We start from the raw sequence: 17,074 nt of genomic DNA, 5'->3' as shown, positions 1-17,074 counted from the left end.
TCAATAAAGCTGAAAATACATTGGTAATATTAATATACATTAAAATATGACTGTAGAGTATGGCCAACCTTACTTCAGCAGCACAGTTAATACTGGAGATAATTTTAGAATTTTAACGCCAATATTTACGTGCTGCTAAGGCACTGCTGACACTGCTATCATAAGAGCTATGAATAAAAAGAAATATATTTTCTTCAGAAGATCAGATCCTTGTATTTTTGAGGCAGCACAATATGGCCTGCACCTTTTCAAAATCCACAAACCATTATGTGCTGCTACTTTACTCCAAGGTTTTGTTTTTTTAAACACACATTAGCACCTAAAGATACAAAAAAAATTTTCTTTTAGAAAAAGAGAGGGTAAATACATTAAAAAACCCATGTTTAAAGATTCTAATATTAACATAGTATGCATAATTAGTTATTTCTTGGAAGCTTTTGAGTAACATAATAAAACTTATTCCTACATTGAAAATTTAAGGAAAGCCTATTATGTGCGAAGCACCTTGCTATAGGTTAGGAACACAAAGTTGTATAATATGAGAAAAATAAAAGCATCTTTTTCTGTGTCAACTTAATAAGCAAATACAGTTAAATATTTAATCAAACTTTTGAATGTATTAAATATATGAAGTTATTTTTTCCTTTTATAAACAAAAAGTGAATTCATAAAATTTGGTCTTTACCTTGGTAAAAGCATAATTTACAAACAGCATTTAATTCCTTGCAGTACACCAATTCAAATGACATCTTCATCAAGTAGGTAAGACTTCATGTCAAGGGAAAAATAAGAAATGACATACAAGAGCTAAGTTTCAATAAACTTAAGCTAGCAAAATGCAAATATACTTTTAAAGGAAAAAAATTAGAAGTCGTGAAATATTTTAATACTAAATACAGTAAAAATATACAGAAGGCCTAAAACAAACCAATTTTCTCTTAATTTGTTTAAAAAAAATCCAAATATTATTTTACCCTCAACATTTATCTATTAGAATAGTTATTCTGTTAGACTTGGATATCACTTTATATAGGAAGTAATTCTAAAATATGAACCTTGGAAAAATGAGTGAATTTTGTACCCAGAGATGAGAAATAAAACAGCAACCCTGTGGCTCTTGATCTTCCTAGTCTCTTCCTGTCCCCATTCTTCACCAGGTAAGGAAGTTTACTCCTAAACAGTTTCCACATACTCAGATGTTGGAATGAAATTTCTTCTCTCTCTAGAAGATACCAGAAAACTACCACCACTGTAGCTCAAGCTTTGACGACCTCTTTTATTGCAGTTTTCTTACCACTAAAATGGCTATGCTAAAGCTACACTACTTCTATTACAGAATAAGGGGATGTGCACTGAAATTTGTCCCTCCCTTCTAATATCTAATTGTTTATACAAAGCATAACTGTCCTATATTCCACATTAATTTTTTGTGAATATTTTCCCATTAAAAGTATATGTAGCTAATCTTCTCTTTTCTTTTTCTTTTTGGCCCGCCGCTAGGCTTGTGGGATCTTAGTTCCCCGACTAGGGGTTGAACCCGGCCCTTCGGCAGTGAGAGCGTGGAGTCCTAACCACTGGACTGCCAGGGAATTCCCATGTAGCTAATTTTCTATTTGAGCAACCAGTTTCACATCTTACTCTATTGTTGTCTCAAGTTTCAGCACAGTTTTTAACATATAACCAAAATAAATGTTTGTAATGACTTGAGAAACACATATCTGTATTTATCAATTATATTAAGGAACTGTCCTTTTAGGCTACCCTCCCTGCTTGAACCCACTTTCCAGACAAAAATGTGAACAGATTTTCAAATATACATAATTTATATATGTATATTTTTCATTTAAAAATATTTTATTGAACATCTACTATGTTCCAGGTACCATCCCAGTTGTTATGTGAGTCGGTATACTGGTGTACCGAATAGACATAATCCCTTCTCAAGAAAGAATCTAAAATCATTTAAATTATAAGACACAAAAACATAAAGCAAATAATTGTTCAAGACTGCATATTTTTCTTTGCCCATGCAGACATATACATTAAATGATTATTCCAAAATCAAATGGGTTATTTCAATTCCTATCTTTTTTTTTTTTGTAAAATCTATATGTATCTCTCTCTATACATATTCGGCAGTGAAAGTGCGGAGTCCTAACCACTGGACTGCCAGGGAGTTCCCCTAAATCTATATATTTTAAACTAAGCCAAGTGTGCCAAACTTGAAAGAAATAAGTGTGAATACTGCAAAATGCAAATAGTTTTATAAATCTTTTAAAAACCTTCACAGTGAATGTCTTCACTTATTATTGTTTTATTTTAAAAAATTGTGGTTAAATATACGTAATATAAATTCTACCATTTTGAAGTGCATAGTTCTGTGTATTAAGTCCATTTACTTTGTTGTACAACCATCGCCACCATCCATCTCCAGAACCTTTTCATCTATATCAACTGAAACTGCACCCACTAAATACTAACTGCCCACTCCCCCAATCACCTCAGCCCCTGGAAATCACAATTCTACTTTTGAATTTGCCTATTCTAGGTACTTCATATGTAAATGGAATCATACAGTATTTGTCCTTTTGTGTCTGACTTTTTTTACTTAGCCTAACTTTTTCGAGGTTCATCCACGTTGTTGCATATATCAGACTTTCCTTCTTATGGCTGGGTAGTCATTCAATTGTGTATATTACTACATTTGTCCACTAATCTATAGACATTTGTTTTGTTTGATCTTTTGGCTATTATGATAAATGCTGCTATGAACATTTTTTATAACTATCTATTGAGTCCTGATTTCAATTCTTTTGGGTATATACCCCATTAGGTATCACTGGATCATACAGTAATTCTAATTTTTTGAGGACCTGCCATACTGTTTTCCAGTGGTTGTACAATTTTACACCTCCATCAGCAGTGTACAAAAATTCCAATTTTTCTACATCCTTGTCAAGACATATCTTTTTTTTGATAATGGCCATCTTAATGTGAGTGAAGTATTATCTCGTTGTGGTTTTGATTTTCATCTTCCTAATGATTAGTGACGTTGAGCATCTTTTCTTGTATTTATTAGCCATGCGTATATCTTCTCTGGAGAAATGTCTATTCAAATCTTTTGCTCATTTTTTAACTGAGCTTTTTTTGTTGTTGTTATAGGAGTTCTTGATATATTCTGGATATTAATCCCTTATCGGATACATGACTTGCGAATATTTTCTATTTTGTAGGTTGCTTTTTCATTCTATTGATAGCGTCCTTTGATGCACAGAAGTTTTAAATTTTGATAAAGTCCAATTTATCTTTTGCATAGGCCTGTGCTTTTGGTGTCATATCCAAGAAATCATTGCCAAGTCCAATGTCATGAAGCTTTCCCCCTATGTTTTCTTCTAAGAGTTTTATTGTTTTAGTTCTAACATTTAGGTCTTTGATCCATTTTAAGTTAATTTTTGTATATGGTGTGAGTTAAGTGTCCAACTTTTCTTCTGGATATCCAGTTTTGCCAAGACCATTTGTTGAAAAGACTGCCCTTTTCGCATTTAATCGTCTTGGCACATTTGTTGAAAATCATTTGAACATATATATGCAAGGGGCCTGGGGCACCTAATTTATTCCAATTGGTCTATATGTCTGTCTTTATGGCAGTACCATACTGTTTGATTACTACAGCTTTATATTAAGTTTTGAAATCAGGAATTGTGAGAGCTTCAACACTGTTCTTCTTCAAGATTGTTTTGGCTATCTGGTGTCCCTTGAGATTCCATATGAATTTTAGGATGTATTTTTCTCTTTCTGCAAAGAATGTCATTGAGATTTTGATACAGATGGCACTGAATCTGTAGACCACTTTGGGTAGTATTTCATCTTAATACTCCCAATATATGAACATGGGATGTCTTTCCATTTACTTGTGTCTTCTTTATTTCTTTTAGCAACGTTATATAGTTGGCAGTATACAAGTCTTTCACCATTGTGGTTAGTATTATTCCTAGGCATTTTATTCTTTTTGATGCTATTGTAAATGGAACTGTTTTCTTAATTTCCTTTTTGGGTTATTCACTGTTAATGCACAGAAATGCAACTGATTTTTGAATGCTGATCTTGCTTATTAGTTACAACAGGGTTTTTTTTGTGTGTGTGTGTGCGCGTGTATGGGGTGTGTGTGTGTAATCAAGGTTTTTCTACATGTAAGATCATGTCATCTGTGAACAGAAATAATTTTACTTTATAAATCTTTTATACCTAAAATCGGTTCATAGCTGTCTGGCAATCTTGGCCCATTCATTCATTCTTCTAGAAAAACATCAGACAGGTGTCTCTTCTCTCTCTTCAGACTTCCAATATCTCCCTTTCATCCTCACTTTCACTCAAAAAACAGAAGCTATGAGAAGAGAATTTCTGCCAGTTTCCACCACACCTATCTACATACATGTATCCGTCCCCATATAACTCCTTCTTTGAATTATGGATGAACAATCACTGTTCATAAGACCAATCCCTTCCCTTTTATACTAGATTTTATCCTCTCTTGCTTCCTTAAGGATATTCCTGTAACACTCTCCCCTACATCTTTAATTTTTCTCTCTATTGGATCATTCCTATCAGCAAAATGTTATAATTTCTCTCATCTTAATTTCATCCCTTACAGATTATTACTTTCTGTGATAACATTGCAATTTTTTTTTAAATTTTATTTGTTTATTTATTTATTTATTTTTGGCTGTGTTGGGTCTTCGTTTTTGTGCGAGGGCTTTCTCTAGTTGCGGCAAGCGGGGGCCACTCTTCATCGCGGTGCGCGGGCCTCTCACTATCGCGGCCTCTCTTGTTGCGGAGCACAGGCTCCAGACGCGCAGGCTCAGTAATTGTGGCTCACGGGCTTAGTTGCTCCGCGGCATGTGGGACCTTCCCAGACCAGGGCTCGAACCCGTGTCTCCTGCATTGGCAGGCAGACTCTCAACCACTGCACCACCAGGGAAGCCCGATAATATTGCAATTTTATCACTGATGTTTTAATAAACACTCAGAGGAAAATTTTTTCCTATCTATTTTTATTTCTATTTTTAACTCTGAGACAAATATCATGGGTTTCTATGTGAAAGCCTGATAAATTTAAAATATTAGAAAACATTTATTTCCACATGCCTGAAAAATATGGAAATTCTTTATTTAAATGTATTAGTAAAGTGAAAGATTCCAGTGGAGCAATCCAGAAATAGGGAAGGTATGTCTCTCTTTACCTGTGTTCAACAGCAACAATTATCTCTCGAGCTGGTAAGCTTTGATTTTTCCTTTCCATTTATAATAATCTTCTACTCTGGGGTGCCAAAATAGGTTTTATATTATGCCTTCAGGAAGGGGTTATTTTAAATTCAAAATTTCTTTAATCTATAGACAGTTTCCATTGTCACATGATAGGGATATTCAGATGCTAATACATGTCATGAAAATATTTATGCTACTTTGTTGTTTACACATATCCTTTATGTGTCACTAAATTACTTTAGATTTTTCAAATACTTAATTTTACTTTTAATCTGGTATTAACACAATTTATAATAGTAATTACTTTCTTCAAGTATGCTTCAAATTATGCACATAAACCTCTAAGGAGCTGGCTATATATATATAGCCCCTGGCCACAGAGTGACTATCCTTGCTCAGGACAGTGGAATACTACACAAGTGGTATGATATAGATATTATACCTGGAGAAAATAAAATTCACAGATGACAGATTAAAACTTGCTTTTCTTTTACTTCTGTTTTTTGGATACAAATGCTTAAAAACAAGGATTTTATTAACTAGATAAGGTACATTTAAAATTCAGTGTTGAGAACAGGCTTGAAATAATATTCAGATATAATCCAGAAAGCCTATTTTATAATCCAAAAAAACCTAGTTTTTCAGTTTAAGTGAATATAAATTTGTACTGTTGCTACATTCCCTTCATTTTTTTCTGATGAAGAAATTAATGATTACTTAAAAACTGTGTGAAGTGGATTTCAATCTAAATAATTTACTCCAGAAAAGTCTGGAGATATATACATGTATTTACACAACAATATATATATATATATATATATATATATATATATATATATATATATGGTACAATATATAGAGTTACATATATGTTATCATTTTATTATTAGATATGTTATCATTTTATTATTAGATTTCCTAACAATAGTTGCCTTATATACAAAGTTAAACTACTTACAAGCTAAACATTTACATTGAGTTTTTAATTTTTGATAACTTTACTCCCTAGATATGAATAAATTATAAATATACCATAATGTCAGCCAAGAAATGCAATATAAAAAGTTTTATGAGAACATAAATAAATATGCTGTTTATCTTAACTTTTTTTCTTCTTAGACACATTCTTCTTTTGCATTCAAATTATGGATACTTACCCATTGCTATTCTCTCTTTACAATTTTTATGCTGTGTCAATCATTCCTTGTATTCAGTTGGTCAATAAAACCAACTGACCCTTTCTTTGAGATTGCAATTCATCAATTTCTTTGCCATTCTTAATTCATACCTTAAAATCAGGTCTAAGTACCTGATAACTACAATTGCATTTCAGCTTGACTTCCCATCTTTAATCAACTAATAAACTTCCTGAAACTCATATATTCAAGAATATATCTGTGGTTTCCCAAGTGGAGTGTGTACTTCTCTGCCTAGTATCAAGGTCTATATAATCAGGACCTAACCAGTATTTTCTATTTCTCTCCAGTGAAAACACTCTACAATTCAAGTTAAAAGATATCTTTTAAAAGCCATGACAACCAAATGCCTTATGGGGACCTTTCTGAAATAATCAGAAATTTTAACAGGAACTAGATATTATTATAGTAAGGGATTATTATTAATTTTGTTAGTGTGTTCAAAGTATGGTGGCTATATATTTAGGGGAAAAGGGTCCCTATAAGTTAGAGAAGCACATGAACTATTTGTGAGTGGACGAAAGACTGATCAAGCCTGATGCTACTGTGGCCACCAGGTGAGTAGCAAGTGGAACAAACACAATTACTCATCATTTGAGTGTGACTATCCTCTCCCACTGAGTGATTTTTCAAGGCTCCTGCAAGAACTGAGATGCTTATAATAAATTGTTTTTCAGTTCTTTCCTCCCCTAAGCTGTATATTCCTACCTCATCTTTGAATCTTCACTGAACCTACTGCTGGAGGCTAAAATACTCACTAACCCCTCTTCCACTTATCCCTACTTTTAAGGACAATTTAAGTCTATCTTCTCTGGTGAATTCTTACTTCAACCTTTCTGAAGGTTTCTGATATTGAACTGTCCATTCACAGTAAGTTTTGAATACAGACTATTATTCCCAGGATTTAGTACTGTGCTGAGCTGATAACTGGTTTCATTATTTCATACCTATCCTCCTTTCAAACTGGACTATGTGGCAATGCTTCCTGGTATGGACCATGCCATTTCTCCACTCCTACATCTCAGTCCACTGGAAACCTCATAGTGCCTACATCCTTTAATCTCTCCTTCCAAGTTTGCTGGCTAAAACAAGAGCCACCTTCAACAAGTAGATATGGAAAGAGCCCTGATGACTAGATGCAAAACCAAAAAAAAAAGCTATTAAAAAAAATCAGAAAATAAGAAGTTCTAGACATGTCTCCTAAGCTCTTAAATCATCCTGAGTGCAGTGGAATTCACTGGTCAATTTCTGCATTTTTAACTTCATCAATGAAATGAATAGTAGAAATAATTTATTGAGGCAGCAATTACATAGAGCAGTGAATTTGAAGGCAGAAGACCCAAGATGGAATCCTGGCTCTGTCCCTTAGGAATCAAGATCTTGGATAAATTACTTCAGTACACAGAGCCTCAGTTTCCTCTTTGTAAAATGGGCCTATTAAGGCCTACTTCATGAAACTGTGGTTAAGACTGCACAATCTTAAACTTTTATGAGCACATCTAGTAGTGAACAAGTATTCAAAAAATAACCTGCTGAATCTAAATTTATAGTACGATTTGAAACACACTTCAGACAAACTTAGGGTTTCAGTGGACTGTGATTCAACATGAACCAACTGTATTGATGACAAAGAGAAAGTGGAATCAGGATGCATTAATAGAAGTATCTTATTCATAAGAGACATACTGTATTTTGTACCTCAAACCACATTGAGTATACTGGGTTCAGTTCTATATACAATATTTTAAAAGGAATACTGACAAAATGTAGCAGATCCAAAGTGAAATACCCAGGATACTAATGGTCTAGAATTCATATTGTGAGAACCAGTGGAAGGACTTGGGTATGTTTAGCTTAGAGAAAAGATACAAAAACTATTTTTAGAAGATAAATCTAGGGCCAAAAATTAAGTTGTATGCTAAACTGAAACCTGCTCTCTTACAAGAATTTTATTTTCTATGAGTTATTAATGACATAAATACAATTTATAACACTAAGGAAAAAGTCTATTTATTATGGTTCTAATTCTAATATTCTGAGGGCTAAAATAAAATGAATACAGATCACTTTAAAAATTGACTTTTAGAAAAATTCAATGTATTTTACTAAGCTGTCTTGTTAAGGATTTGGAGGACAAACTGCCAATTTTAAGTTCTGACTATAGGGCACCAAATTCCAGAGGCATAAGAAACAGCTTGTAGAGCCAAATTAAGGAAAACAAAACTGAAAAAAATTTTAATAAACTTACTGGATATAACAGGAAGAGTGAAACTGACAGTCTAGGCAAAAAGTCAGGTGTGACTACTGACAAGTGGATATATGTTTATGTCAATCTGCATTCAATTTATTCCTGTTTTTACAGGGAGATAATTTTGAAGACTCACATTTCAGACAAATAGGCAAAGGGCAAGACTGCAGAGAATAGTCTGGGATGTTACCTACTGTACTTATGCTTAGAGCTTGAAATCCCTATCATACTAGAGTTCATTATATTTGTATATTCATTTCCTATTTAAATCAAGGCCTGTGCTATTAAATTCTGCCTTGTTTTCATTTCCTAAGAAAATATGCAAAGTAAGTTCACAAATAGTAAGTTTTCTATTATTCTTCTTTGAATCACCCATCTTGAACTGAGAAGTTGTTCAGGGTGGGAAAACAGTGAATTCATTCCCTTTCTATAGTTTTGGCATTAAAATTCAAATTTTATAGCTATAATTCTGGTGAGATCAGAAACACAGCACTGCCTTAAACATTAAAGCTCAAATTTAACTCGTTCTCTTAAACATACATGTGTCAAATATATGAAATTTTGAGGACAGGAACACCTGGCATTTGATTAAGCATTGTCTACTTCTCAAAAATAGCTGTTATTTGAACAATGACTGAAAAATGGCTGTTGCATATTGTCAACTTGCTCTATGTTCACAAACTGTAAAACAATGTACAGCTTTAAGAGCTTAGATATGATATGTTTACTAAATTAATATCAATTGATGATGTTATTAAGTTTGCAAATCCTTCTTTACCACCAAATGCTGACAGTACCTAGCATCCTTATAAAATTTTCTGCTTTGGATTATAACACCCTTTACTAATCCAAGTGCCAAAAAAGCAATTTGTTTTTTTCTCTTTTGGCACACGTCTTTCTCTCAGAAACATTCACATTATAAAATTATTCAAGATAATTAAAATTTCCCCATGGATGGCATAGGTAGACAGTAATTTACACCAGTAAATTTCCATCACAAATAAATTAAAAATAGGAGAAATTTCAGCTACATCTAGGGACTCATAAAAAAAGCATTACATTTTCATTGAAAACACAACAGATTTTATATCATTTGCCATATTGATTGCTTACTGCCCTACTGATTACAACATTCTGGTTTTATGTCCAGTACTTTCAGTCAATTCTACATTTACACTATTTATAATTCAAGAACTGACAATATTTTCTATAATGGTATAATTACATGCCATTGCTATTCTATGGCTAACTTGATAACATTTCTAAAAACGATAACCAGTCCTATGTGAGAAATAGTTGTCATTTCTTTTCACTAGCTTATCTCTTGGATAGCAGGCAAATTTAATAAGTCTCCTGAATTACAAGGTAATTTATCTCCATCACTTTTGTTTACAGGACTACTAACATTGACAGCATTGAATAGTGAATTTTCTGCTTTATCTTTTGTTTCCTATTTACAAAGTCAATCTCTTAAAATTTTTGTTGTTCTAGATTAGAGACAGAAGCAATGATATTAACTGCTGACAATGAACCTAAAGATGTTATTTTATTTAGCACCAAATGATACATTAATTTATTTTAAATTCACATAACAGAAATATATAAAAATCAAAAAACATAGCTCAAAAAAGAAAAAGTAGGAAGGAATGTGACTTTCTGAATGTTTTATGTTAAGCAACAAAAGTTTAAGAGCTTAAAATTGAAAAACAAACTTGAAAAATATTTCATCTCTACTCAATTTGTAAAAATGAATCAAAAACACTATCATTATTTAATTTTTACAGTATCAAACATATGGAACACTAATACTCCACAATTTCTGGAACATCCATATTCCACAAGTGAATAGTTCAAAAAAATCCCTATCTTAAAAAAACAACGGGGACTTCCCTGGTGGTCCAGTGGTAAAAGAATCCACCTTCCAATGCAGGGGGTGCAGGTTCGATCCCTGGTTGGGGAACTAAGATCCCACATGCCGTGGGGCAACTAAGCCCGTGTGCCACAACTACTGAGCCTGCGGGCCTCAACTAGAGAGCCTGCGTGCCGCAAAACTACAGAACCCACATACTCAGGAGCCTGAGTGCCACAACTAAAGAGAAAACCCGCATACCACAACTAGAGAGAAGCCCACGCGCCATAACGAAGAGCCCATGCATCACAACGAAAGATCCCGCATGCCTCAACGAAGATCCCGTGTGCCGCAACTAAGACCCGACACAGCCAAATAAACAAACAAATAAATAAATAAATATGAAAAAAAGAAAGAAAGAAACAATAGTGTAAAATAAACATAAAAGAGAGAAAGACGGAATACACACACAATCATGAAGAATCAATGACCACTGTCACTATGTGCCTATTCTTCTGGGTATTGTTTAATTGGAAACAACGCTATTCTAGTATCTAAGATTAAAAGTAACTCCAGGCATATTACATAGAAGAGACAGGAGTAAGCATTTCAACTATGAAATACCACAAATGACCTATTTTAAAAGATACTGGAGAGTATCCAAGCAAGGCTGCTTGCTTAGAAATTTATAAAGGAGATGAAATGAGCTTAAGAATGTGATGTTATCTGTACTTATAAATCTGTTGGACATTAATGATACCTATTTCTTTTTGAAAAGTGGACTGCCCTCCAGTCTACAGTAAGACTGCAATACCAATTGAAAAGATTTCTTTTTCTAAGATTTAAGTTGAAGAAAAGCTGAGCTGGCTTCCAAGGGACCAATTAAGAAAGCCAAGCTTGGATTATATAGGATTCTTTGGGGATTTGCAAATGCTTCCATTCTAGTTTTCCAGTGACAAAAATATAAAGGGAAAAAATTATAAAAAGAAGTGATCTGTGGCATTTGGTTACTATTCTTCAAACGGGCTCATTACTACAAATTTTCAATATTTAATTGATTCATACCCTAAAAACTACTTAATTGAGCTCAATGGCTGGTCTATGATCATAAAGTCACTCCTTGACACATACACATTATTTAATAATAATACACATTATTACTGGGTCACTAAATGCAATGGTATGAGGTAATGTAAGAGAAGCACCTGAAGCACTAGTTTTCATTTAAACAGGGCCATCCCTCAAGATCAAGAACAGAAAGAGTAGCAGTTGAGTTTCTTTTATTCAGAGATGTAAAATTCGCTGAAGGAATACATGGAAATGAATCTTTTTGGTAACTGATCTTAGGGTCTCAAATTTAGGGAAATAAGTATCTTGTGCATTTACCATAACCTTGTTTTTGACAGTTTTTCTAGGGGTATGATATTAATTTCAGCTAACCTATTAGAATTATTCCCTTAGCATTTACAAGTTTCTCAAAAGTAAAATGAATCAGGGTAAAAATGTTTCTTATTCTAAGAGGTGTGCATGTGTATATATAAAAGGAAGGAAAAGGGATTGCCTTCCTGTTTTTCCCACCTCTTGAAGTTTAACAGCTAAATTTTAAGCACGTCACAAAGAAGTCAGAAGTGTAATCTAGTAAAATGTAAAAACAGATAAATGAAAAAAACTGTTTCTCCAGTGGAGGGGACACTTCCACTTTATAAAACCATAAAATAACTGTCAATAAACCTGAATAATGATGATAATAAAAAAGACCACTACTTATTTGTAAATTCCTTTGAAGGAAAAGGGTTTAAAATTATGATTCTCAGATTTAGAGATGATAGGGCCTGGCTGTAAAATCCTTTCCAAAACAGAAAACTTACCCAAGGCAATGACATTATTATCGCTCTAAAATGGACTAAATTAACATCGAACTTCAATGTGTTTGGGGGTCAGGGGAGGTTAGAAAGTTGTCATTCTAGGATGGCAGAAAAAAAATTCAGAAATATAGCAAAATATGACACCAAACAGTAACTTTTTACAGCAATGGCAGGGGGACTGTGAGTTAGTACTTACAAGGTAAGAATTGCAGGGCTAAGTAGGGGGCTTGTTTTATTATGGTCTTCATTTTGTTGTTATTCACCTAGGAAAAAATAAGAGGGAAGACTTAAAAAATCTGATCACATTATATAAGTTAGACAATTTTCAAATGACAATCATTGTTTTTTGATCCTTATACAGCACTGAACAATCACAGATTAGAAATACCTAGCAGCAGCATTTATATATTTCAGTACAGAGTACTATCATTAATTTTTTAAATTCACTTTTCTATTACTATCACCCTCTTGAAGTTTAAAAGTCAAATATGTAAGTGTAACTAAAACTCACACTTCAATATCTAACTTGGAGCACACTGAGGCTTCTGGAAGACATCATATAATTGCAGATATTTTAAGATAAATTCAGTATCATACCTCAACATTGACCAATCTCTTTCTCTTTCTCTCACACACATACACATGAAACCTACAAATCTGTATACTGCCCAATTCCAAGAATTCTACTGTAATACAGTATAAATACAAAGCTTAAGTTGGAGCTTAAAATGCATGAAGAAATTTCTGAAAACAGTATGCTATGATCTATGGCCAAAAGAAAAGAAAACACAGTCATGAAATTGCCAGAATTAAAGAGTAAATGAAAGAGTAGTGATAAAAAAAGAGAAACTATTTCCATGGTTGTCCTTTACTTATAAGAGTAGGAAGGATTAAAAGCCAGTATGCAAAGGAAGGAAACAGTATGGCTCTCATCTTCAAAAATAAAAGAATTTATTTAAAATTTAAAAATATCCTAGCAACTTAAGTTGGTTAGAATGTTTGATTTCTGTGGGCCATGATTGTAAATTGTAGTTCGTACACCAACTAACACTTAAGCACTTACTACAAGACATAGAATAGAATAAATCCAATCCATGCCCTTAATGGAGTATTCCAAGTGTATATCTTATTGTAGAATATCTTCACCAAAAAGGACAGTACATTTTTAAAACTTATTTGAAAAATAAATATTTCAAATCCACAGAAAAATCAAGAGAATAGTAAAATGAATCCCCACATCCTACCCCTGGCCCTCCAATGCAGCTGTATTGAATTCTAATATTCTGTCATACTTACTTTGCTTTTATTTATTTACTTTTTTTTTTTTTAAAGAAAAAAAAACTACACATATAGTTGAGTTCCTTTTGTACCATACCTTGGATCCCATTCCCCTCTCTCCTAAGACATAATCACAATCCTGAATGTGGTATTTAATTCCTATGCATCTTTTTACACTATTATTACAAATTCAAGTATTTAAAACAATATGTATCATTGCTTTCAAGCTTCATATAATGTTACCACACTGTATCTAATCTTCTGCAACTTTTTTTTGTTTGCTGAAGACATTCATCTGTGATGATACACATAGCTCTCATTTTAATAGCTGTATAATAAACATTTTTTATCACACAACTATGTCACAAATTTGCCATTCTCCTGTTACTTAACATTTACATTGCTTTCAATTTTTTCCTATTAAAAGTAAAAATAAATATGACTTTACTACAAATGTGTTAGTTTATCTAAAACATCTAGGAATGGAATTGTTGAGTTAAAGCCTATGTATATCTTCAACTTTAGTAGGATGTTGCCAAATGCTTTCACAAGCAGCATATGAAAAGTTCTCCTTTCTGTATTTTCTCCAATACATATTTAGAGGTACATTTAAGATGAATAGCTACTATCTAACTGAAAATTTAAAAAATTCTTAAGTGATCAGTTCCCTCTGTTTTCATCAAGTACAGGTTAAATAGAGGTATACTAAATGTTCCAAACAAATACTTAAAATTTGGTCCAAGGTACTTGAACAAAAATAAGCTCTCATAATATAGGTAGGTTTTCTTCATATGACTGAAGAAATAGCAAGACTTAATCTAGAGCCACTGTGTTAGAAATGATAAGATTCATAATTAGTTACTGAGCTTAGAGGAAAAAAAAAAGCAGAAAATGTAAATGGTGTATTAGTGTGAAGAATCCTTCCCCAATTCATTTTGGGCAGTGTTCTCACATGTGGTGCTTCTAAAAAAAAAAACAAAAACTCACTTAGTGCTTATAAAAAACACAAATTCCTAAGTCCAGCTCCAGAGATTCTGATTCAGCACATCTGGAAAAATGCTTTAGTCTAGGTTATTCTGGTACAGGTGGTCCACAGATACTTTACACAGTAATTAGTAGTAAAAAGAAGGTATTTTCAATATAAAGCATTATGTAACTCACTTTTTTGGTTAAGGGTAGGTAACAGTAATTAATATGTTATCTGTTAAATTACATCAACATATTAATGAAAACACACTGTAGTATCAGGGAAAAAAAACCCACACCAACCAACCAACCAACAAAACACCCCATGGTTACCTTTTTAAAAGAATGCTATTGTAAATGTTGGACTTTCAGATGGGGCATTAGGCTTACACACTAAAAACACCATTTGTAGTTTTCCACCAAGAATGCTACAAATGAAATCAGAATTGTAACAGAAATCCAATATTCACTTCCGTTTAACTACAACCTATTGGAATTTGGATACAAAAGAGGAGAAAAATATACAGATAGTATTTAGGTTATGCACATCTGTGCAAATTCAAATCATTAAAAATCAAAAACACTCTTTTATACTATTTGAAATTACAGAGTCCTATTTCCAAAAGATTTAGAATAATCTGAACTTTCCATATACAAAGTTCAGATATAAGACATTATTTTAATGGTAAGAAAAAGTAAAGACTTACGCACTTTCACCTGCAGCCCGCTTTGTCTTTATACACAACACCACGTAGTACAGGGTGTTGTTCTTTTTAGTTACAGTGAAATCAACAAAAATTTGGCCTTGTTTAGACCGGGCTATAAAATAAAGATAATATGGGGCTTAGCATATGGTCCCAAAGTGAAAGAAACACTCCTATGTGGCCATACTCAACTTTTCTTTCAAGTGTACTACCTAACTTGTGTTATCAGCAACTATTAATAATTTATTCTAGCCTACCAAAGCATGGAACATACCATAAATACTTTCAGAATCAAGAAAGTTTTCCATTCAAACAGATGGAATTAACCGAATAAAAATTAAATGAACTAAAACCAGAGTAAATAGTAAAAAACAGTAGAAGTCTAAGAACTATAAGCATCTACTGTTCTCTTTAAGCTGCTTTGGGAATAAAATACCTTTTTGTCAAAGAATGTATTCATTATACTATATATGGATTACACTGACAGTTTGGCCTCTCTCACGTGGTCTGTAAAAGCTGGTGGGTGCAGGATCTGTTGGCCACCATTATTGCATATTGATGCTATTCTGTACAATAGCTGACAAGCAGCAGCAATCTCTCAGACCCTGCTCCCAACTGTAAAGAGCAAGAACAAGGGCTGTGGTGATACTTGTTTATTCACTGTTGCTGCCACTGAAGCAGCAAGCTGAGAAAAGCATATGCAACTAACACACAGAGGAAAAAACTGGCTCAGCTCAACCTACCTATTAAGTCTGCTTTTCTCATTACATGATAAAATTAGTTAAGAAGGAATTTTTTCTTTAAAAAGTGGGATGGAGAGAGAAGAAAAGACAAAATTGATGTTTTGATTAGAAATGGAACCTGTAATGTATCTAAGGAAAAAAATTAATGACACATGTAATGACACTTCAGCTCCTAGTTTAGATTTAACTGCTCAGTTACCAAAATTCTCAGAAGAGTTTTAACCAGGTTCAGGGTGAATTCATAAAGACTATCTTCCCTAGCCATTCTTCTGGAAAATAAGAAAGCATCTAAACTTTAATCAAGAAATGAAATTATATTATGCTTAATAAAGAGCTCCAGTCTCCCAGGTTCCACATATCTAATCACCAATATATGTTTGACATCAGACACTATTAGCAAATAAGTAAGATTTTAGCCCATAAAGTTTTTACAAAAGTTCCAGCTATTAAAAAAAATTTCCACATGTAATTAACCTACTATGAATGTGTAATACAAAGTTAAAAACTTAGTAAGTACATATCAATTGATGACTAACAGAAATAGAAATATTTGTTCTGTCAAATTATCTTTAAACTTAAATGACTCTATTTACGGACTTATAACTTTAAATTTAAAAGAAATTCTTACTTTTTAACATTTTAAGTATTTTTGATTCTGAAAAATATTTAAAAAGTCAGAAAAATTAGGAAATCTGTAAATTATTTTTTAAATGCAAGAATAGGCTGATAAACTTAAATAGCTAGTCAAGAAGGCTAGGTTTGAGATAAATAAAAGTGTAAAATATAGTAATATTTACAATTCAGATAATATTTTGTTAAAAAACCCCAATCTTTAATTTTTATCAAAATTGAAAAAGTCACTTTTCTGCTTAGCAGCAGCTCATAACAATGTTAATAATAAAAATTAAAAAAAATAATCTGAGGATCACAGGATAACAAAATTACTAAATATATTTGTTT

General features: G+C 32.7%; 1 long non-coding RNA gene across 1 annotated transcript in view; it reads right to left on the bottom strand.

The window, feature by feature from the left end:
• Window positions 1-17,074, bottom strand: part of LOC137752276 (uncharacterized) — a 30,229-nt gene that overhangs the window by 4,003 nt on the left and 9,152 nt on the right. The window contains exons 3-4 of the long non-coding RNA XR_011071128.1: window positions 12,620-12,686; window positions 686-768 (exon numbers count right to left, since the gene is read on the bottom strand). This is a non-coding gene — a long non-coding RNA (uncharacterized lncRNA). The remainder of the gene's footprint in view (window positions 1-685; window positions 769-12,619; window positions 12,687-17,074) is intronic.

Source organism: Eschrichtius robustus, chromosome 18 (assembly GCF_028021215.1).
Source record: "Eschrichtius robustus isolate mEscRob2 chromosome 18, mEscRob2.pri, whole genome shotgun sequence".
NCBI lineage: Eukaryota > Metazoa > Chordata > Mammalia > Artiodactyla > Eschrichtiidae > Eschrichtius > Eschrichtius robustus.
Note: the sequence above shows the minus strand (reverse complement) of the source record. Positions and strands in the feature narration are given on the sequence as shown.